At 41.4% G+C, this 22996-nt stretch overlaps 1 protein-coding gene across 10 annotated transcripts in view; it reads right to left on the bottom strand.

The window, feature by feature from the left end:
- LOC138785889 (acetylgalactosaminyl-O-glycosyl-glycoprotein beta-1,3-N-acetylglucosaminyltransferase-like) overlaps positions 1-21700 on the bottom strand; it is a 73429-nt gene extending 51729 nt beyond the window's left edge. For 3 of the 10 annotated variants that reach the window (XM_069962338.1, XM_069962336.1, XM_069962341.1), the window contains exon 1: positions 9914-10135. The gene's annotated coding sequence lies outside the window, so the exon portion shown is untranslated. The other 7 variants (XM_069962334.1, XM_069962340.1, XM_069962335.1 and 4 more) reach the window with 4 other exon arrangements.
- Between the last annotated feature and the right edge of the window lie 1296 nt (positions 21701-22996).

Below are 22996 nucleotides of genomic sequence, written 5' to 3'. Positions count from 1 at the left end.
AGGAATTCCTCAATTCCTCAGGCAAATGTCCAGAAAACACGGCACCCGAAGTATTATGCACTTAAAGTTTTATTCCAGTATAATACAAAGCATGATCCAGCCAACCAGCAATGACAAAAGCCATATAATGTATATAACTACTGGCAACGTTTCAGTCGAACCCAGACCTTTCTCAAGCCTCTGTAGTCTGTCTGGTGGCTGGTAAATCCCACCGAAACGTCGCCAGTAGCTATATACATTGACTTCCATATACAGTGCCTACAAGTAGTATTCAACCCCCTGCAGATTTAGCAGGTTTACACATTCGGAATTAACTTGGCATTGTGACATTTGGACTGTAGATCAGCCTGGAAGTGTGAAATGCTCTGCAGCAAAAAAGAATGTTATTTCTTTGTTTATTGTTTTTTAAAATTGAGAAAAGTTTATTCAGAGGGTCAATTATTATTCAACCCCTCAAACCACCAGAATTCTGTTTGGTTCCCCTAAAGTATTAAGAAGTAGTTCAGGCACAAAGAACAATGAGCTTCACATGTTTGGATTAATTATCTGTTTTTCCCGCCTTTTCTGACTATTCAAGACCCTCTCCAAACTTGTGAACAGCACTCATACTTGATTACACACACTGGTTTGTGATAGATGTGAGAGATGATCTTAGAATAAGGGATGTAGTACCTGCCTACACCACTAGATGTCACTCTATCAATTAGAAATTACCCACAAATAAAATTGTATACAAATAGAAAAACACAATGGGCTTAATTCATAAAAAATATAAAGAATTTTTATTGTATATAATAGGTACCAATACATAAACAATTTTTACCAATATAAAATGAAGTTTTAAAAAAATATGACCCCAGTAAAAACACATATAAGATAGGTGTCAGCAATGCGGTATTATACCCACAACAATTTTCTAATATGGGAATATAGCTATAAAGTGCATAAAGTTATATACTGTTCTAGTATTGCCTCAATATCATTCCGCATGTAAACAAAGAAAGCCAAGTGGCCACTATAGCATTTAGAGCATATTGCACATACCCATATTTGTCTGACACCGCACAAGCCGTTCCTACGTACGTTTCGCTGTTGCACGCTTCCTCGGGGAACTGCCTACTTCTGATCTTACCCCCCTTAAATATGCTTCAGTACTAATTGGTAGCCCTGCTCCTTCCGGGACTGCGGCGCGCTAGACCGGAAGCGGAGGCCGCGTCACATCCGGTCCGGCAGCTCACCCTGAGTGCGCATGTCCGCAACGAGAAACGTCACGGACATGTGCACACCAGGTACTGAGGCCGACAGGATGCGACGACGGCGTCAGCAACCGCTCCAGAGCGCACGCCCGGGAATGTGATTTTGCCCAAGAACCTCCGCTCCTTCATCAAGGATCTTAAGATGGGTCGTCATTTCATCTTCCAACAAGACAACGACCCAAAGCACACAGCCAAGAAAACCAAGGCCTGGTTCAAGAGGGAAAAAAATCAAGGTGTTGCAGTGGCCTAGTCAGTCTCCTGACCTTAACCCAATTGAAAACTTGTGGAAAGAGCTCAAGATTAAAGTCCATATGAGACACCCAAAGAACCTAGATAACTTGGAGAAGATCTGCATGGAGGAGTGGGCCAAGATAACTTCAGAGACCTGTGCTGGCCTCATCAGGTCTTATAAAAGACGATTATTAGCTGTAATGGCAAACAACGGTTTTTCCACAAAACATTAAACCTAGGGGTTGAATAATAATTGACCCACACTTTTATGTTTAAAATTTATTATAATTTAACTGACAACATAACTTTTTGGTTTGTAATATTTATGCATCTGTTAATAAATCCTGCTCTTGTTTGAAGTTTGAAGGCTCTAACTTATTTGCAACTTATCAAACCTGCTAAATCTGCAGGGGGTTGAATACTACTTGTAGGCACTGTATGCATTTTTTCATTGCTGGTTGGCTGGATCATGCTTTGTATTATACTGAAATAAAACTTTAACCCCTTAACGACATCGGGCGTAAGTATACGCCCCCGCAGGGTGGGCTTTAACGCAAACGGGCGTATACTTACGCCCAATGTTTCCCCGATCGCTGTGTGTTCACACACAGCGGTCGGGGAAGATGGCCTGCTATAATGTATAGCAGGCCATCTCTGCTTGTCAGCACGGGGGTGATTAACCCCTCCCGTGCCGACGATCGCTGCTATATGCTGATCAATACAGATCAGCATATAGCAGCTGAAAACAGCTTTCCGGGTCATCGGTGACCCGGTGACTAGGTAGCTGAGGGGTGCAGAACAGGTGTGTGTGGTGCAGGTGTACCATACTCACCTGATCTGGGCATCCGGAGCGACGAACTTCGTCCAGCGTCGGAAATCTTCAGAAACGCTCGGGTCCTCGGGTTCGGCGGGTCTCGGCAATCTCCAGCAGCGTCGCTCTACTGCCCCCTAGAATATCATTCACTGAGCAGTTGCTTTGGGTTAAAAAGATTTTTTTTTCCAAATTTTTTTTTTTTTTGCGCCCTAACGCCGCTGAGTGCTGATCAGCATCGCACGTAAGTGCGCCACTGATCAGCAACTCCTCCTTTTTGGCGTAGGGGCGTTTTTCCCCCCTATATCCTACCGCCACTGTCTGCTGATAAGTGCCGCACATGAGTGCGGCATTTATCGGCAGCTCCTTTCTTGGCGAAGGGATATTTTTTCTTACTGTCAAAAAAACGCGTAAAAAACACTACACTACACTACACTACATGAAATATAGTTTTACACTACACCACTACACATTTACATACCCCATATACCAATCCCCGTATAAAGATTTTGGCGTCAGAGGCATACGTTATTATTGCCTCCGACACCGAAACAGCCAGTGAGGATGAATGGGGGGATCCTTCTTTCCTCCATTCATCCTCATCATCCTCATCATCCAGTGACGTGTTTAGGGATAGCGTAGCGTACGCTGTCCCCCAGACACGTCTTTTCTGCCAGTACCGTCCCAATAAGAGATCACAGTATGGCGTGAAATTCTACAAACTCTGTAAGTGTACCTGAGGGTACACTTACAGATATATTGTACGTGCACACTGCGGAATGGCGAAGGATAGCCCTTTGTGCATTCAGCAGCTGATGGAGGCGCATGTCTCCTCTCGTGTCACACTCCATTCTATGCAAAACATAAACACGTTCATTCTTTAGACAGAGGGCAGAATCCGCCCGTGCATATAATGGAGTGTGACACGAGCGGAGATGCGCGCCTCCATCAGTCCGCCGGCAGGTGCAAGCTGCGGAATGCACAAAGGGTTATCCTTCACCATTCCGCAGTGTGCACGTACCCTAAGGCTGCGTTCACACTACATATATTTCAGTCAGTATATTTCAGTCAGTATTGCAACCAAAACCAGGAGTGGATTAAAAACACAGAAAGGATCTGTTCACACAATGTTGAAATTGAGTGGATGGCCGCCATATAACAGTAAATAACTGCCATTATTTCAATATAACAGCCGTTGTTGTAAAATAACAGCAAATATTTACCATTATATGGCGGCCATCCACTCAATTTGAACATTGTGTGAACAGATCCTTTTTTAATCCACTCCTGGTTTTGGTTGCAATACTGACTGAAATATACATATACTGACTGAAATATACGTAGTGTGAACGCAGCCTTACCCGAGTGTATGAAGGAAGGGACACCCAAATCCAGCCCCCAGATGCCCCCCCCCAATCCTCCGAGTTAGTGGGGAGATCGTTAGGGAACTGATCTTCCCACTGCTGGATAAAGGTTACCACCTGTACGGGGATAACTTTTATACCAGCAGCCCCTCTTCCGGTCCCTCGCTGTCCGAGCTACTGTAGCTTGCGGCACGATACGTAAATATCAGAAGTAGTAATAAAGCCCTAATATTTAGCAGCCATGGAGTGGACCCAGCGCTTCTGGATATGTGGGACCCCATATCGCACCAGGGCAACATTTTCCAGGTGACGTCCCCCACACTGGAGAACGGGAGACCCCAGAAGAAGTGCAGAGTGTGGCGTAACAGGGGGATCAGGAAGGACACCATTTTCCAGTGTGACACCTGTCCTGATCACCCCAGCCTCTGCATACTGGACCGCTTCAAGGCACACCACACGTCATTGGAGTTCTACATTATCTAAATTCTGTCCCTTATTCTTATTTCAGGGGTCAAGTTGATCCGGGGATTATTCTGATTGCCATTATGGAGTCGGGAAGGAATTTTTCCCCTGTGATGAGGCTACTGTTGTCTGCCTCAAGAGGGTTTTTTGCCTTCCTCTGGATCAACACAGGTTGAATTTGATGGACACCTGTCATTTTCAACCTTATAAACTAATAATTGGCCTAATACCCCCAAATAAATTAGAATGGTCCCTTTCCCCAGCTAAATAGGTATGGCCGCCATTCCTAGGATGCCATGATGCAATTACAAAGCCTCTGTGCGGCCAGGACAGTAGAAACCCCCCACAAGTGACCCCATTCTGGAAACTACACCCCTTAAGGAATTTAATGAGTAAATCCAAGAAGAAGAAAAAGTATGTCATATAAATATGGGTGGCACATCCCAGATAATAAATGACTGTATCTCTCACAAATGAATGCAATAATTCTTTATTGATGTATCAAAAATTACAAGTGCAAGACAAACATCTAAAAACATTTAAAAACAGAGAAAGGTTCTATTGGACTGGACAAAATAACCTCAGTGCCAGGACACCCCGACTGGTACAAGTGTAATCCCCCTCCCATGAAAACAAATGATATACAGAGGAAAAACAATAAGTAAAATAACCAATAAGAAAAAATATGAGAAATATGACTGTGGCTGTAGCTCAATCTATATCTGAAATGGACACAAAGACCAAAATAACTCAAGGAAATAGAAAAAAATGCACATAATAAAGCATAAGAGCAGATATCACCATAGGAGGGAGCCCATGTCGGGGACTGGAAACTGGGTTATTGGTTATTTTACTTATTGTTTTTCCTCTGTATATCATTTGTTTTCATGGGAGGGGGATTACACTTGTACCAGTCGGGGTGTCCTGGCACTGAGGTTATTTTGCCCAGTCCAATAGAACATTTCTCTGTTTTTAAATGTTTTTAGATGTTTGTCTTGCACTTGTAGTTTTTGATACATCAATAAAGAATTATTGCATTCATTTGTGAGAGATACAGTCATTTATTATCTGGGATGTGCCACCCATATTTATATGACATACTTTTTCTTCTTCTTGGATTTAGTTGCTTCTTTTATGTCATTTTGGGGTTGAGCACCCCTTAATTTGTACCTTACTTTTTGATTTGATTTGAGTAGTAGTGGCCTGTCGTCTCCCTTGTATAAAAAAGGAATCTAACGAGGGGGGCAGTGGGGATATGGCCCCCTGGTGACGGCCACATTTTCATGGCACATGTTCCACTTATGTGCCCGTCACCAGTGGGGTCCATATGCTCACTGTACCCCTTGTTGGATTCCTTATGGGGTGTAGTTTCCAGAATGGGGTCATTTGTGGGGGGTTTCTACTGTCCTGGCAGCACAGGAGCTTTTTAATTGCGACATGGCCTCCATCCTCCATTCCAGCCTCTAAATGGCGCTCTGTCCCTTTGTTGGCTTGCCCTCTGCCCATATGGCACATTATATCCACATGTAGGGTATTTTCGTACTCAGGGGAAATGACCCTACACGTTTTGTGTTCACTTTCTTTTTTAACCCCTTGTGGAAAAGGAAAAAATTAAGGCTAGACCAACATTTAGTGTAAAAAATGTTTAATTTTTACACTAAATCATTGACATTGTCTTGATTTTTTCATTTTCACAAGGGGTTAAAAGATAAAAAAACACTAAATGTGTAGAGCAATTTCCCCTGAGTACGGAAATACCTGACATGTGGACATAAAGCACCATGCGGGTGCAGGGTAAGCCTCCAAAAGGAAGGAGCGCCATTTGGTTTTTTGAGGCTGGATTTGGCTGGAATGGATTTCGAGGGGCCATGTTGCATTTAAAAGGCCCCTGTGTTGCCAAGACAGTTGAACCCCCCATCAAGTGACCCCATTATGGAAACTACACCCCTCAGGGAATGTAACAAGGGGTGTAGTGAGCATATGGACCCCACTGGTGACGGGCACAAATGTGGAACAATATGGCGTGAAAATGAAATATTACATTTTTTACACTATAATGTTGGTTTAGCCTTAAATTTTTTGTTTTCACAAGGGGTTAAAAGAGAAAAAGACACACAAAATGTGTAGAGCAATTCCCCCTGAGTCCGTAAATACCCCACATGTGGACATAAAGCGCCATGTGGGCGCAGGGCAAGCCTCCGAAGGGAAAGAGCGCCATTTGGATTTTGCAGGCTGGATGTGGCCAGAATGGATGATGAACGCCATGTCGCATTTACAGAGCCCTCGTGCTGCCAAAACACTGGAAACCCCCCACAAGTGACCCCATTCTGGAAACTACACCCCTCAAGGAATCTAACAAGGGGTGCAGTGAGGATATGGACCCCTTGATGACGGCCACATTTGTGCCATGAAAGTGAAAAAATGAAATTTTTCCCTTTCATGTCACATTGTTCCACATTTGTGCCCGTCACCAGTGGGGTCCATATGCTTACTGAACCCCTTGTTAGATTCCTTGAGGGGTGTAGTTTCCAGAATGGGGTCACTTGTGGGGGGTGTCCAGTGTCTTGGCAGCACGAGGGCTCTGTAAATGCGACATGGCCCTTGAAATCCATTCCAGTAAAATCCAGCCTGCAAAGGCCAATTGGCGCTCCTTCCCTTTGGAGGCTTGTCCTGCGCCCGCTTGGCACTTTATGTCCACATGTGGGGTATTTCTGTACTCGGGAGAAACTGCGCTACATGTTTGGTGTTTTTTTTTTTCTTTTATCCCCTGAAATGAAATGAATGAAAAATGAATGCTAGAACAACATTTTAGTGTAAAAAATAGAATTTTTCCTTTTTTACACCACATTGTTCTGAAAATCTGCGAAGCACCTGTGGGGTCCAAATGCTCACCGCACCCCTTGTTACATTCCTTGAGGGGTGCAGTTTTCTAAATGGTGTCCTTTTAGGGGTGTTTTTTAGGTTTTGGCACCCCAGAGCCTCTGCCAACCTGAAGTGGTACGGTCAAAAATGACCAAATATAACGGAAGCGTTGAAATTCTCTGGGCGCTCCTTTATATCTGAGGCTTGTGGTTGCGTCAAATAGTGCAATAGGGCCACATATGAGGTATTTCTATAAACTGCAGAGACGGAGAAATCAATATTGGGGTGCATTTCTCTGCTAATAGGTTTATCATTATGAAAGATATTGGATTACAATAAAATCTCTGCACAGAAAATAAAAATTTTCAAATTTCTTACACACTTTGCTTTTATTTCTGTGACTCCCCTAAAGGGTTAAAAACCTTTCTGGATGTGCTTTTGCTGAGTTTGGGGGGTGCAGTTTCTGAAATGGGGTGCTTTGTGGGGCTTTCTAACATACAGGCCCCTCAAATACACTTCACCTGAACAGGTCCCTAAAAATATCTCATTTTGAAATTTTACAGAAAATTTGGAAAATTGCTGCTAATGTTTTAAGCTTCCTATTGTCTAAAAAAAAATGAAATATAGTTTAATAAATGCCGCCAACATAAAGTAGACATGTTGCTAACGCTATTTAATATATAATTTATGTGACATAACCATTTTCTGTATAAGCAGAAAGGTTTCAAAGTTTTAAAAAAGCATTTTTTCACAATTTTTTACGTTATTTTGGTGTTTTTCATAAAGATTCGTTATAAGTATCGACTCCATTTTACCAGAAATGTAAAGTACAATATGTCACGAGAAAACAATCTCAGAATCGTCCAGATAGGTAAAAGCATCCCGAAGTTATTAATGAATAAAGTGACACTGGTCATATTCATAAAATTTGTCTGTGTCCTTAAGGCCATTTCAGGCTCTGTCCTTTAAGGTGTTAAGTGCATGTTACTTCGAGTGCCAGTTTAGCCCTGGGCAATACAAATGTGAAAAGTTTGAAAATATATACACTGTAAGCATATTTGAGCTACAAAGAGAAAACACTGCTGTAAGAACATGCCCATATTGAGAGGATTTTTATATGGCATTTTACTACCCCAACACAGGGGGTAATTGCCAGCATTCTTCTGTGTATTGGCTACAGTGACAGCCCGATCTGAGCCACAGACATTGCCAACTGCAAATGTAGTGACTCATACTTTAACAATGATTTCACAATGTTAATTACTCTTGGAAATTTATAATGTTCCAACGAACAGCAAACACTGTTAGCACTTCCGTTTATTTTATAAGCACATACCTCTTAAATTGAATGTAGCAGTTCAGGTAGTGTCATTTTTTACCTTACCTTGTTGGCAGTGGCGTGGTCCATTTTTCAAAACAGTTTTAGCAATCAGCACCGTTTTCTTTATCGGGTGACGTTTTAAAAAATGGACAGCGCTGCCGGGATCTCTGCACCGGTGCCAGCCAGGTAGGGGAAAATACAATTTCACTTACCTGAACTGGTACATTTACTTTAACTTAATACTGATATACCAGCTAGGAGAACACTTGTAACTATCATCCTTTACACCAGGCAAAATTTACTGCTGCGGTGCAAATCCGAAAAGTGATCTCTTCAATCTACTTCATCTACTTTGAGAAACATCCGAAACATGCTTTAGTGTGCAAGCAACACTAATAGCCCCTCATTCTATTGCACAAGCATATTTCTACATTTTGCCTAAGCCGGTCTACTGCAGTTCCCGGCCAGATGATCTTTCGGGCCGCAGAGTTCTGATGCGTGGGCATCCGTGTGCTCCCGCAACAGAACTCCCAACAGCACACTATGGAGCTTGCAGCAGCTTGCTCCACAGTGTGCACTGACATGGGTTTCTGTGGCTGCTATTCAATGAATACGCTCTGGCCGAGATTCCATAGATGGCTATGTGACAAATATTTCTGATTCTGCCCTCTGCTGAAAGAACTGACATGACAATTCTTTTGGCAGACGGCGTAATCGGCCCGGCCAAAGAATGGTATTTATGGTACGGGCTGAGATACATGCCACTGGCATGTGGGTACAAGTGACGGAATCCACGGGGGGTCATTCGCACGGTTTCCTTATTGTGCATGCTCCGTAACTGAGCACCTGTAGCTGCTCTTGATATGATATGCTACTCTGTAACAAAGGCACCTGTTTTTTAATGCAACTGTACAAAGCAAACCATTCAATAATTTATGGAGCCATGTGAATTTACCACACATTGATTCTGTTGCACAATCCATTAGTAGATGCTGCCTCTATGTCACTATATAAGCTGGTTCTTGTTTTTGTTAGAATCAGTCATACAAAAGCATTACTTTATTATTTGTATCCTTATTAAGATTAATGTTTCAGGGTTTTTTTCCCCATCTCCCCATCTCCCCTACCCCTCCTTTTTTTCTCTACTTAAATGCAAAACTTGGTTGAATATTCAAGATATGGTGCATGAGTGCTTGACATTTCTGCTTCAGGCTATGTTCCCACTGCGTAATAATATCACAGGATTTTTTAAATCACATGTTAGTCATTCAGCTCCCAGACCTGACCCCTAATTTAGGGCTCTGGTCTGGGTTCCAGTAATGTAGAGGTTTGGGATCATTGAGGTCAGACCCCAGACCACCTCCCTCAATAACAGTATGAGGCTATGTTCACACACACTCAAATAAAAGCAAAATACATCAGTAAAAGTTTATGAACAAATGTCAGTCTAAAATTTTGTGCACAGACTGACATTTTTTTTATAAAATTTTACTGATGTATTTTGCTTACATATTACTGTGTGAAGAAGCAAAACCATTAGTTATAAAACATCATCAGATCTCAGACAAGAGACCAAGAAAATAAAACCAGACTCCAATATACTTACTAGTTTTATTCTTGGCACATTTTTCTGTTCTTTTGACCTCTGAGTGCCTTCTTGCTAGAACTTCTGACTCTGACCCGTCTCAGGATGTTGTGAAGTGTGCACTGCAGCACCCAATGTGGGGACACTAGCCAGCCTTTGGACCTTGTATGTTGGCCTGAGCTCTGCAGAGCATGTTCTAGTGCTGGTGATGATCACAACCTTGTCTGCACAGCCACACACAACATCCTGATGCTAGCTGTCATCAGCTCAATATTTTCCAGGTGGGGCAGCTTACTTCCTCCTTAGACTGCGAGCCTATTTGTTACGTTGTTATTACTGTGGTAGTAGATACACACCTTTAAAGAAGAGTGACAAACTGACTTGGTGACATGATACGGCAATGCCACATTAATGGTCACTTAACTCTTCAATAAGGACCTATCCTGTTAGTAACACTTGTCTCTATGCATGTTTTAGATATCCCTACAACTACCCAAGTCATCAACAAAATGGCAAACTACAGTATTACCCAGAATAAATATATCAATTAATACTATTAAAACTATTACATATTTTTATTGCTAAAACTCAAAAACAACAAAGGCCAATATAATCTAAAAAGTTACATAGCTGTCATGACTTCTAGTTTAAAAAAGTGTTTGTTTTGTGCTATGTGTTCTGTTAAGCAGTATTTAATATATGGATTCAATAAAGGAACCTTTTATAACAGATACATTGTCTGAATTTAGTGCCTTATTTGAAGCATATACCACTTGCAGGCCAGCGAAGATTCCAGGCACAGTCCAAGGTCTAATGAAACTATGCAGGTAAAAAAGCCTTCACTGTAATGTACAAGGAAATATCTGATGAGCAAACATGTTTGAAGAGCTAACAATTCAGTATCATAGTTAACCCCTAAAGCAGTGCTTCCCAACCTTTTCCACCTCGGGGCACCCCTTGGAAAAAAAAAATTTCCTCGGGGCACCCCTACTAAATAATGTTCTACAAAATAAGAAAACCGTCATACAGTGACTCACAGGTGACGTCTTCTTTGATCTGAGGCGTCACTTTCCCTTTTCCTCTCCATCCAGTCCAGTCCTCCATGATGATTTCTTCCAGATACGTTTCATCCCCTCAGAACCTGCGAGACAAACAATTTAGGCTCCGCACATTTCTAGCAACTTCCTTTCTCCCTCCTGTCGGCTCCCAAAGTAACTGCGCTGTTTGGTGTTATGTGCAGTAAAGTGAGTAGGAATGTGGGATGCCCCCTGTATGTAGGATCCCCTGTGCCCCCATGAGCTAATAATGCCCCCTGCTGTGCCCCCATGAGCTAATAATGCCCCCTGCTGTGCCCCCATGAACTAATAATGCCCCCAGAGGTGCCCCCATATACTAATAATGCCCCCAGAGGTGCCCTCATGAGCTAATAATGCCCCCAGAGGTGCCCCCATATACTAATAATGCCCCCAGAGGTGCCACCATGAGCTAATAATGCCCCCAGAGGTGCCCCATGAGCTAATAATACCCCCAGAGGTGCCCCCATGAACTAATAAAGCCCCCAGAGGTGCCCCCATATACTAATAATGCCCCCAGAGGTGCCCCCTATGAACTAATAATGCCCCCAGAGGTGCCCCTTTTGAACTAATAATGTCCCCAGAGGTGCCCCCATGAACTAATAATGCCCCCAGAGGTGCCCCCATGAACTAATAATGTCCCCAGAGGTGCCCCCATGAACTAATAATGCCCCCAGAGGTTCCCCCATGAACTAATAATGCCCTCAGAGGTGCACCCATGAACTAATAATGCCCCAAGAGGTGCCCCCCATATACTAATAATGCCCCCAGAGGTTCCCCCATGAGCTAATAATGCCCCCAGAGGTGCCCCCATATACTAATAATGCCCCCAGAGGTTCCCCCATGAGCTAATAATGCCCCCAGAGGTGCCCCATGAGCTAATAATACCCCCAGAGGTGCCCCCATGAACTAATAAAACCCCCAGAGGTGCCCCCATATACTAATAATGCCCCCAGAGGTGCCCCCTATAAACTAATAATGCCCCCAGAGGTGCCCCTTTTGAACTAATAATGCCCCCCGAAGTGCCCCCATGAAATAATAATGCCCTCAGAGGTGCCCCCATGAACTAATAATGCCCCCAGAGGTGCCCCCATATACTAATAATGCCCCCAGAGTTGCCACCATGAGCTAATAATGCCCCCAGAGGTGCCCCATGAGCTAATAATACCCCCAGAGGTGCCCCCATGAACTAATAAAGCCCCCAGAGGTGCCCCCATATACTAATAATGCCCCCAGAGGTGCCCCCTATGAACTAATAATGCCCCCAGAGGTGCCCCTTTTGAACTAATAATGCCCCCAGAGGTGCTCCCATGAACTAATAATGCCCCCAGAGGTTCCCCCATGAACTAATAATGCCCTCAGAGGTGCACCCATGAACTAATAATGCCCCAAGAGGTGCCCCCCCTATACTAATAATGCCCCCAGAGGTTCCCCCATGAGCTAATAATGCCCCCAGAGGTGCCCCCATATACTAATAATGCCCCCAGAGGTTCCCCCATGAGCTAATAATGCCCCCAGGGTGCCCCATGAGCTAATAATGCCCCCAGAGGTGCCCCTATATACTAATAATGCCTCCAGAGGTGCCCCCATATACTAATAATGCCCCAAGAGGTGCCCCTATGAACTAATAATACCCCCAGAGGCGCCCCCATATACTAATAATGCCCCCAGAGGTGGCCCCCATGAACTAATAATGCCCCCAGAGGTGCCCCCATATACTAATAATGCCCCAAGAGGTGCCCCTATGAACTAATAATGCCCCCAGAGGTGGCCCCCATGAACTAATAATGCCCCCAGAGGTGCCCCCATGAACTAATAATGCCCCCAGAGGTGCCTTCATGAACTGATAATGCCCCCTGCTCTGCCCCTAAAAAAAACAAACATCCTACTCACCTAATCCGCGCTGTGGCTGCAGGCAGAAGCTTTCCTCCTCCTCTTCTGGCTCCATCTTGCGAACCGCGGGGACGGGACCTCCGGCAGGCGTGATGACGTCACATCATCACGCCTGCTGGAGAGGTCACGTCCCGGCCTCCCATAGGCTGCTGGCATGATGTGCCGGCAGCCTATGGGAGTTAATGTAGGAGCAGGATGCTGACACTTCCTGCTCCTACATTATGCTCACTTTAATGTTCCGCCCGCTCACTGTGCGGGCGGAACATCAAAGTGATCTGTGCATCCCGAGAAGCTGTGCGGCTGCAGCTTCTCGGGATGCTTAAAGTGACAGCGCATTGGGGAAACCATACCTGGCGTATAAGACGACCCCTGACTTCTAAGAAAATATTTCAGGGTTAAAAAGTTGTCTTATACGCTGGAAAGTAAATAACTTAAGGAAAAAAAACTGCTTCCTATTAATATCAGATAAAAACTGGTTAACAGACTGCATATTCTGCTTTCAGAAGGTTGTCTATAAAACACTTAAAAATCACTACGTTCATAGACAACCAGTAAATAGGAATAAAGCTCCTCCCATTTACCATTCTACAGATGAGTTTAGCTGGATTTATATCTGGCCTCTATAGTGGCCCTTTATTTTAAATATAGCTGTGCTGGTGAATAAAAGTAATATCTGCAATTATAAATTTGGCCTGTAAATTTGATCAAGTGCTATTTAATTTTTGAAAATCTGACAGCATTACGACCTAACTAATCTTCTATTATGTTGTAGAGTGACCGGACATTAAAGGGGTTGTCCAGCGCTACAAAAACATGGCCACTTTTCCCCCTACTGTTGTCTCCAGTTCAGGTGCCGTTTGCAATTAAGCTCCATTTACTTCAATGGAACTGAATTTTAAAACCCCACCCAAACTGGAGACAACAGTAGGGGGAAAGTGGCCATGTTTTTGTAGCGCAGGATAACCCCTTTAACCCTTTGAGGACCAGGCCCAAAATGACCCAGTGAATTTTGATCTTAGTGTTTTTTTTTTTCCCTCCTCCCCTTCTAAGAGCTCCAGCACTCTCAGTTTTCTATCTACAGGCCATGTAAGTGCTTGTTTTTTACAGGAATAGTTGTACTTTGTAATGGCGTCATTCATTTTACCATAACATGTATGATGGAATTCCAAATATATTATTTATGAAGATATAAATAGGTGAAATCGTAAATAAGAATGCAATATGGTAACGTTTGGGGGGTTCCTGCATCTACGTAATGCGCTATATGGTAACAGCGACATGATACTATTACTCTATAGGTCAGTCCGAACACAACCATATGCAGGTTACACAGATTCTCTAATGTTATATATATATTTTTTTATGAAATCCTTTTTTTTGGCAACTAAATATTAATAAAATGGGCCTATTGTGACGCTTATAACAGTTTTATTTTTTCACCTACGGGGCTGTATGGGGTGTCATTTTTTCCGCCATGATCTCTAGTTTTTATTAATACCATATTTGTGAAGATCGGACGTTTTGATCACTTTTTATAGATTTTTTTTAATATATGATGTAACATAAAATCGGTAATCTGCGCACTTTTTCCCCTCTTTTCGTGTACGCCGTTTACCGATCACAATGACGCTTGTTATATTTTAATAGATCGGACAATTACGCACGCTACGGTATATTATATGTTTATCTATTTATTTATTTTTATATGTTTTATTTATATAATGGGAAAGGGGGGTGATTTAGACTTTTATTGGGGGAGGGGTTCTGGGGTAGTGTGTTGGTGTTTTGAACTTTTTTTTTTTTACACTTTTGAAGTCCCTTTGGGGGACTTCTACATTCACTACTTGGATTTATACACTGATCATTGCTATGCCATAGGCATAGCATTGATCAGTGTTATCGGCGATCTGCTCATTGAGCCTGCCTGTGCAGGCTCAGTGTAGCAGATCGCCGATCGGACCGCACGGAGGCAGGTAAGAGACCCCCGGCAGTCCGTTTCAACGATCGGGACCCCCTTTATTTTAAATATAGCTGTGCTGGTGAATAAAAGTAATATCTGCAATTATAAATTTGGCCTGTAAATTTGATCAAGTGCTATTTAATTTTTGAAAATCTGACAGCATTACGACCTAACTAATCTTCTATTATGTTGTAGAGTGACCGGACATTAAAGGGGTTGTCCAGCGCTACAAAAACATGGCCACTTTTCCCCCTACTGTTGTCTCCAGTTCAGGTGCCGTTTGCAATTAAGCTCCATTTACTTCAATGGAACTGAATTTTAAAACCCCACCCAAACTGGAGACAACAGTAGGGGGAAAGTGGCCATGTTTTTGTAGCGCAGGATAACCCCTTTAACCCTTTGAGGACCAGGCCCAAAATGACCCAGTGAATTTTGATCTTAGTGTTTTTTTTTTTTCCCTCCTCCCCTTCTAAGAGCTCCAGCACTCTCAGTTTTCTATCTACAGGCCATGTAAGTGCTTGTTTTTTACAGGAATAGTTGTACTTTGTAATGGCGTCATTCATTTTACCATAACATGTATGATGGAATTCCAAATATATTATTTATGAAGATATAAATAGGTGAAATCGTAAATAAGAATGCAATATGGTAACGTTTGGGGGGTTCCTGCATCTACGTAATGCGCTATATGGTAACAGCGACATGATACTATTACTCTATAGGTCAGTCCGAACACAACCATATGCAGGTTACACAGATTCTCTAATGTTATATATATATTTTTTTATGAAATCCTTTTTTTTGGCAACTAAATATTAATAAAATGGGCCTATTGTGACGCTTATAACAGTTTTATTTTTTCACCTACGGGGCTGTATGGGGTGTCATTTTTTCCGCCATGATCTCTAGTTTTTATTAATACCATATTTGTGAAGATCGGACGTTTTGATCACTTTTTATAGATTTTTTTTAATATATGATGTAACATAAAATCGGTAATCTGCGCACTTTTTCCCCTCTTTTCGTGTACGCCGTTTACCGATCACAATGACGCTTGTTATATTTTAATAGATCGGACAATTACGCACGCTACGGTATATTATATGTTTATCTATTTATTTATTTTTATATGTTTTATTTATATAATGGGAAAGGGGGGTGATTTAGACTTTTATTGGGGGAGGGGTTCTGGGGTAGTGTGTTGGTGTTTTGAACTTTTTTTTTTTTTACACTTTTGAAGTCCCTTTGGGGGACTTCTACATTCACTACTTGGATTTATACACTGATCATTGCTATGCCATAGGCATAGCATTGATCAGTGTTATCGGCGATCTGCTCATTGAGCCTGCCTGTGCAGGCTCAGTGTAGCAGATCGCCGATCGGACCGCACGGAGGCAGGTAAGAGACCCCCGGCAGTCCGTTTCAACGATCGGGACCCCCGCAGTCACACTGCGGGGGTCCCGATCGGTAAGTGACAGGGGACTCCCCCTGTCACTTACACTTAAACGCCGCGGTCGTTTAAGGGGTTAATGACACGCGCCAGTGCGATCACTGCAGCGTGTCATTACCGGTGAGGTCCCGGCTGCTCACTGCAGCCGGCCCCCACCTGCTATGAAGCGCGCTCCGCTCCGGAGCACGCTTCATAGCGGGAGAAACACCCAGGACGTAAGGTTACGTCATGGGTCGTCTGGGGACAGACTTCCATGACGTAACCCTACGTCCAGGGTCGTCTAGGGGTTAAAGAGTTACTGTCTTGTTTTTGTTTTGTTTTTTTGCAGAAATCAATAGTACAGGTGATTTTAAGAAACTTTGTAATTGGGTCTATTAGGATAATATGCCATTATCTGCATTCAAAAAGACTTTTCCCAGGTCCCCCCCCCCACCTCCTCTCTCTCATTCACTGCTAATTATCAGGAAATCACTATTTTACATCAGACGTGCCTTGTGTAACCTATGGAGAGGGGAGGGGGAGGAGGGAGATTAGTCATCAGCAGAGAGCAGAGAACAAAGGATTACACAGTGGGAGCTGTGTGAAATCCCATATACAGAGGTCAGAGAGGTCAGTGCTGACTTCAGAGGAGATACCCCGGTGATGTAGCTGTAAATTAACTCTTTGTTGTCCTGTTTTGGTGCCTCATCTCCCTCCACCCCTCCCCTCTCCATAGCCAACCATGAAGACAGGGGGGAGAGCTTCAAACTGCTTTTTCATGATAAACCCCAATTACGAAGTTTCTTAAAATTGCCTGTACTATTGATTTCTGCTAAAAAAAATTTATGGCAGTGACACTTTAACCCCTTAATTCTGCCGCTAATGTTTATTTTTGAGTTTTTGCTTTCACCTTGTTCATATTATTACATGTGCAGAATCATATAAGGGCTTACTTTGTGCGGGACAATTATAGTTTGTAATTACTTTCTTGATTTTTCCATAAAACATGCAGTAAAACTGAAAAAATATATATTTGAATAGGTGAAATAGAAAAAAAACACCCTAATTTGGGGTTTTTCATTTCTGTCAGTCTTTTTTCAACTAAAACCATCAGTGGAACTGACAGGGCAAAATTATAATGGAGAGATTTGCACAGTTTCCTTCTTTTTTTTTTTTTTTTTTGTTCAATATTTTATTGAATTTCAGCATTTTAACATAGATAATATAATTGCACATTATCTTATGCGTTATGAAATAAAATAATACATATTATAAATATCATAAGATATAAGAAAAGATTACAGTACAACTGAGTACACAGCAGAGATAAAATGTCCAAGAGTGGTGTCCGGAGAGTATTTTCAGAGGTGTAGAGATGAGCGAACCGGGTTCGGGTTCGAGTCGATCCGAACCCGAACATTCAGTATTTGATTAGCTGGGGCTGCTGAACTTGGATAAAGCTCTAAGGTTGTATGGAAAACATGGATACAGCCAATGACTATATCCATGCTTTCCACATAGCCTTAGGGCTTTATCCAAGTTCAGCAGCCACCGCTAATCAAATGCCGAAAGTTCGGGTTCGGATCGACTCGAGCATGCTCGAGGTTCGCTCATCTCTATTTCTGTGTTATCAACCCACTCCCTGTTTTGTTTGAAAAAAGACGGACCAAAAGACTGATGGAACTACTGTGTGAACATAGCCATACACTGTTTACGGTATGGTAATACTGACATGTTATCTATATTCTTCAGGTCAGTACGATTACACCAATACCCATGTTTACTACTTACATCCTTTTTGTGTGGTGTCTTTCCGGCCTCTAAAAAATGCCAGAAAAACTGGCAATGTGTTTTTTCCATGTATTTGCATTTTTGTGGTATTTTTAACTTTGTGTGAATGATCTTTTTTGTGGTTTAAGTTGCAAAATAAAAAAAAATAAAAATTGCCACTGGGTGCCAGCGCTACCCCAATAAAGTGGTCTCAAAATAAATAAAAAGCGATTTATTGAATGCACATATATTTTTGTGGTTTAGGCATTTTTGTCTGCGGAACTTTTTTTTTTCTCTGCCATCACATGACCTAGCTCCTGAACCACAAAAATGACCGAAAAAAAAAGGTCATACGCACAGCAATGACGTTTTTGAGACAACCAGAACAATCTAATTGATTTTAAGGCAGTGGGAGACCAGCCTTAAAAAAAAATCATACTTTGGGCAGGGTTGAGGGGGGGGGGGGGGCAGTCAGCAATTTTTTTTTTTATTATTTTTATTATTTGTCAACTATTATTTTTTGTTTACATTTTTTATTTAAAAAATAAGAAATGGGGAGTGGGGTTAATTTTTATGATTGATATATATATATATATATATATATATATAAATATATATATATATATATATATATTTTTTTTTTTTTAAACACTTGATTGCTCATAGAGATCAATGCATTACTGCATCAACTCATTATTTCTGTGCTCTATTGGTTCAGTCTGCTGCTGCTCCCTGGTGTTCACTTCCTGTGAGTCAAAGTCTCAGAAGTAAGTTGTGGTGACATTGCGCAGTACCTGGACATCACATGTGTTGATTAGCATATATTGTACGTCGGTCCGCTCCATGTATCAGAGGCACCAGAGAGCAAAAGCAACCATCTTCTGCTCCCTGGACAACCTCTTAAAGGATACCAAAGATGTAACCATCTTGGCATCAAGCCGATTAGATTTTAGAGTTTCATGCTAATTTTACACACAACAGAAAGGATTTTCCTCAGGAGGAAATCCACAGTATTTCCACTTGTAAATCTGATATACCAAACCTCACCAAATGTGCACATTTTGGTGCTGCAGAGGTTTCCGCACGGAAAAGATAAATACATTATTTTTAAAAGTAATGTTTTAAAAATTCCCATTAGTTTTGTATTGCTAATTTTAACTCCTCCTTTTTAAGTTGATATCAGGATTAGATAAACTTGATAGTAAATAAATGCTAGACAATTATTCAGGTAAATAGGTTGTTCCAATGGTTCAAAATCGTCTTTGGTATTTTGCTCAGCTATGCCCCCCCTCCTTATTTGACTTAAGTTCCTATTGATTTTTTTATAGTTTTTTTTATTAACAATATCTTTTTTTTAACAATGTGAAAATAATAGGTAATATTTTTTATCTTAGGGCCTCAGAGTTTGAATGTTTCATAGAGTCTTATTGTTTGCCTATGTTCACACAGCGTTAAAATAGAAAAAAGGCGTCCGCTTTTGGGTTGAGCTGTTACTTATTAACACTTACATACAGTAGGTTATGCATAGCACACTGGGTTCTTGAATATGATCAGTGACCTGCATAATGATTGAACGATCCTTCTTTTCCTTCACTGTGTATTGTATCACGTCATATATATACATATATGTTTGTTTTGGATTTGTTGTGATATTATTGATTAATATTGATTGACACTAATTAATTATGTTTGAACCTGATTCACATGTATTTATACTGGGTTTTGTGTGATATGTTGTATCACTGCTTGAGAAAGGCTCTATATAGCTAACACGTTGTGTATTGGTGTGATATTAAACAGAAAAAAAGGAAAAATTGGCAGCACATCTATGACTTTGTTCACACTGCAGGTTGCACACTGCTGGTGGCTTAAGTACAGACAAAAAACAGAAGGTGCAACAGCAACCCACAGGTGCAAGGGCTAACCACACATACTCCTCCCAGCGTACACACAGTAAACACCTGCTTTGTAGATATTAAAAAGTGAGGATCTTAGAAAACTATTTGATCAAACAGAGTGAACCATGTCGCCACGTTAAGGCGTCCTCTGAGACATGGTGCCTACTCTACTCATTTTCACACTAGCAATGGCCTGTCCTGGGCTGAATAAGCCTACAACTGGGCAGAAAGGAGCCAAATGTTCTCTTTTTATATCTACAGAGCAGGTGTTTATCGTGTGTACACCGGGAGGAGAATATACGGAAAGCCCCTGCACCTGTGCGTTGCTGTTGCACCTTCTGTTTTTTTTTTTGTCTGTACTTAAGCCACAAGCAGCGTACAACCTGCAGTGTGAACATAGATGTGAGTCATAGATGTGCTGCCAATTTTTCCTTTTTTCTGTTGAATGTGGGGGGGGGGGTGGCTACCTCCTGTTGGCTTGCACTCCACCTATGTCCCAAGGGTGCTCTAAAAGAGATCATTTGGCTCCTATCTGCCCAGTTGTAGGCTTATTCAGCCCAAGAGAGGCCATTGCTAGTGTGAAAATGCTAGAGTAGGGACTATGTAACAAAGGATTCCTGAACGTGGCAACATGGTACACTCTGATCAAATATTTTGCTAAGATCCTCACTTTTTAATATCTACAGGGCAGGTGTTTATCGTGTGTACACCGGGAGGGGGGAATATATACGGTGTGATATTAAAACCATTTGGATTCACTTGAAAGTACTGTCTTTTTATCTTTTTTTGTCTTGACCTCTAATATTAAACATATTTTTAAGAATTTCTGGAGTTCTAGCAGTTTTCATTACCAACTCTAGGTCTAAAACCAAACTGGAAGGGATATCGGTGTACTGAGGGTGTCAGGCCCACCTCCAGTGCATAGAGCAGCCCTATTTATATATGCAGAAACTGATGCAGATGGTGGGATCTCAGCCGGCAATTTCAAAAGTGGATCACACCACCAGGATCTATGTGCTGGCAGGTCCTGTAAAAAAATGTCTATGTATCTAAGAAGAAGGCCTATAACCAGTGCTTTTAAGACAAAAAGACACAAGCATAATATAATTTCCATATTTCTCCAAAGACACAACAAAGATCACACATTTCTGACACAATATTTTCTTTAGTGTCTCTGGCAAGTGTGAGGTTAATGCCATCTTGTGAAGAGGTGAACCATGGGAGAAAGAAAAACACGTTGTTAATCTTCTGTCTATGTTCCACCCAAAGGTCAATTGATGCCATAAAAGCTGTTTCATATTGAAACTGTGGAGCTGGCAAATATAAGAAATAAGAAATAAAACAATACTACACCTTCAATAACTAATACAAAAGTTTTGGAACTTGCTGGAGCAGCATTGACCCAATATAGAAAACCTCTGTGAATGTATAAAGTATATTAAACACTGAAGGTAATGGTCTACCCAAACTAACATATCATTGCTTCATCTGATTAATAAATACAAATTCCAAACTGTAATGAACTTTAGGAACTTACCGCTCAGGATACGTGTGCTGGAGAGAGGGTCATTTGATAGATGTATCAGAAGGATGATAAATCAAATCCATGTGAGACACAAAGCAAAAGCATGCCACTACCTAAAGAATAGAAGAAGGGCAGGTACTTACAGCATAAATTGGCCCAGGGAGTGGTGTCCTATGTGGGTTATAAGGAAGAGAAGCACTGACGTCACAGGTAGTAAGGAGTGTTTGTAGAGACCAAACGACACTGTCCAGAGACTAGACTGTCTCCATCCTGATGAAAATGCTTGGTCATATAAACTGACTTCTTATGAGCATATAAGAAGCCCAGCCCTCTGTTTCTACTATCAGTGACAGATAAGACTGAAGAACTGAGTAGAATTTTGTTTCCTATTCAGAATGTATTAGAATCCTCATAATCAATTTAATTAAAACTATAAGGCTTTATATACAAGTCAGATCACATCACACACGTCAGGAAAATTTGTGTTAAAAAAATTGTGCAAAAAATGTGGTTCCCATTTTTGCTTTAATCCTTTCATGACCCAGCCCAAAATAACCCAAATGACCACTCAAAGTAATGTCAAATGGCAACATTCTGGGCTTTAAGAAACACTATTAGAACTCAAGAAATAAAAATGTGGTTGTCAGTAACATTTAATTTTTTAGACCTAAAAATATGGACACACTCAATTCTGCGGAAAAAATGATGAAATCACCCTTTAGTTTTTCATTCCCACAACTTATGCTAAGTTTACACGGAGCGATAACACTGGTCAACGGCCAAAAAGGTTCCGACATGAAAACAGTTTATCTTAACTAGTTTTGGGGTGCTGAGATCGAAAATGATGTTCAAATTTTGAAATTGGCTCTAATTTTCAAGATATAGACGTACTTTCTATATTTCTCACAGCCTGTGATACAATACTAGAAAAAGTTTGCATCTTCAGTATTACATCATCAACTGGTTTATTGCATCATCTTAGAATGACCAATATGGAAAAAAGGTATCAGGGTAAGGCTAGGTTCACACTTCATTTTTGCAATCCATTTTTTTCATCCGTTTTTTGCAAAAGACGCTTTGATCCGTTTTTCCATTGACTTCCATTATAAAAAAAAACAAAAACGGATCAGTTTTTTTTTGACGGACACAAAAGTAGTGTCAGCTTTGTTTTTTTGTCCGTAAAAAAATACGTATCTGTTTTTGATCCATTTTTTCTACAATGGAAGTCAAAAACAGATCAAAACGGATGCACACAAATGCATCCCTTTTTTTCCATCCGTTTTTTTGCAAAAAAACGGATTGCAAAAATGCAGTGTGAACTTAGCCTCAATGGAACTCATCAATGCTTGCAGATTACTGTTGGACGGTTATCAGAGACAATCCCATGTATGAATACAAAAGACATGTGTAAGTGCACCGAGTAGCCATTGAATAAGGACCTACATTCCAGAGTTCCATAAACATAATTAATTTGTAAAAATTCTTGGATCTGCCTGTAAATTGTAGTTGATTTCAGATAAAACTAAGTTTCCTATGAATATATTTCAAAAGTTTAT

The sequence above is a fragment of the Dendropsophus ebraccatus genome, chromosome 3 (genome assembly GCF_027789765.1).
Source record: "Dendropsophus ebraccatus isolate aDenEbr1 chromosome 3, aDenEbr1.pat, whole genome shotgun sequence".
Classification (NCBI taxonomy): Eukaryota; Metazoa; Chordata; class Amphibia; order Anura; family Hylidae; genus Dendropsophus; species Dendropsophus ebraccatus.
The sequence above is the reverse complement of the archived record's forward strand: the minus strand, read 5'-3'. Positions and strand labels throughout refer to the sequence as shown.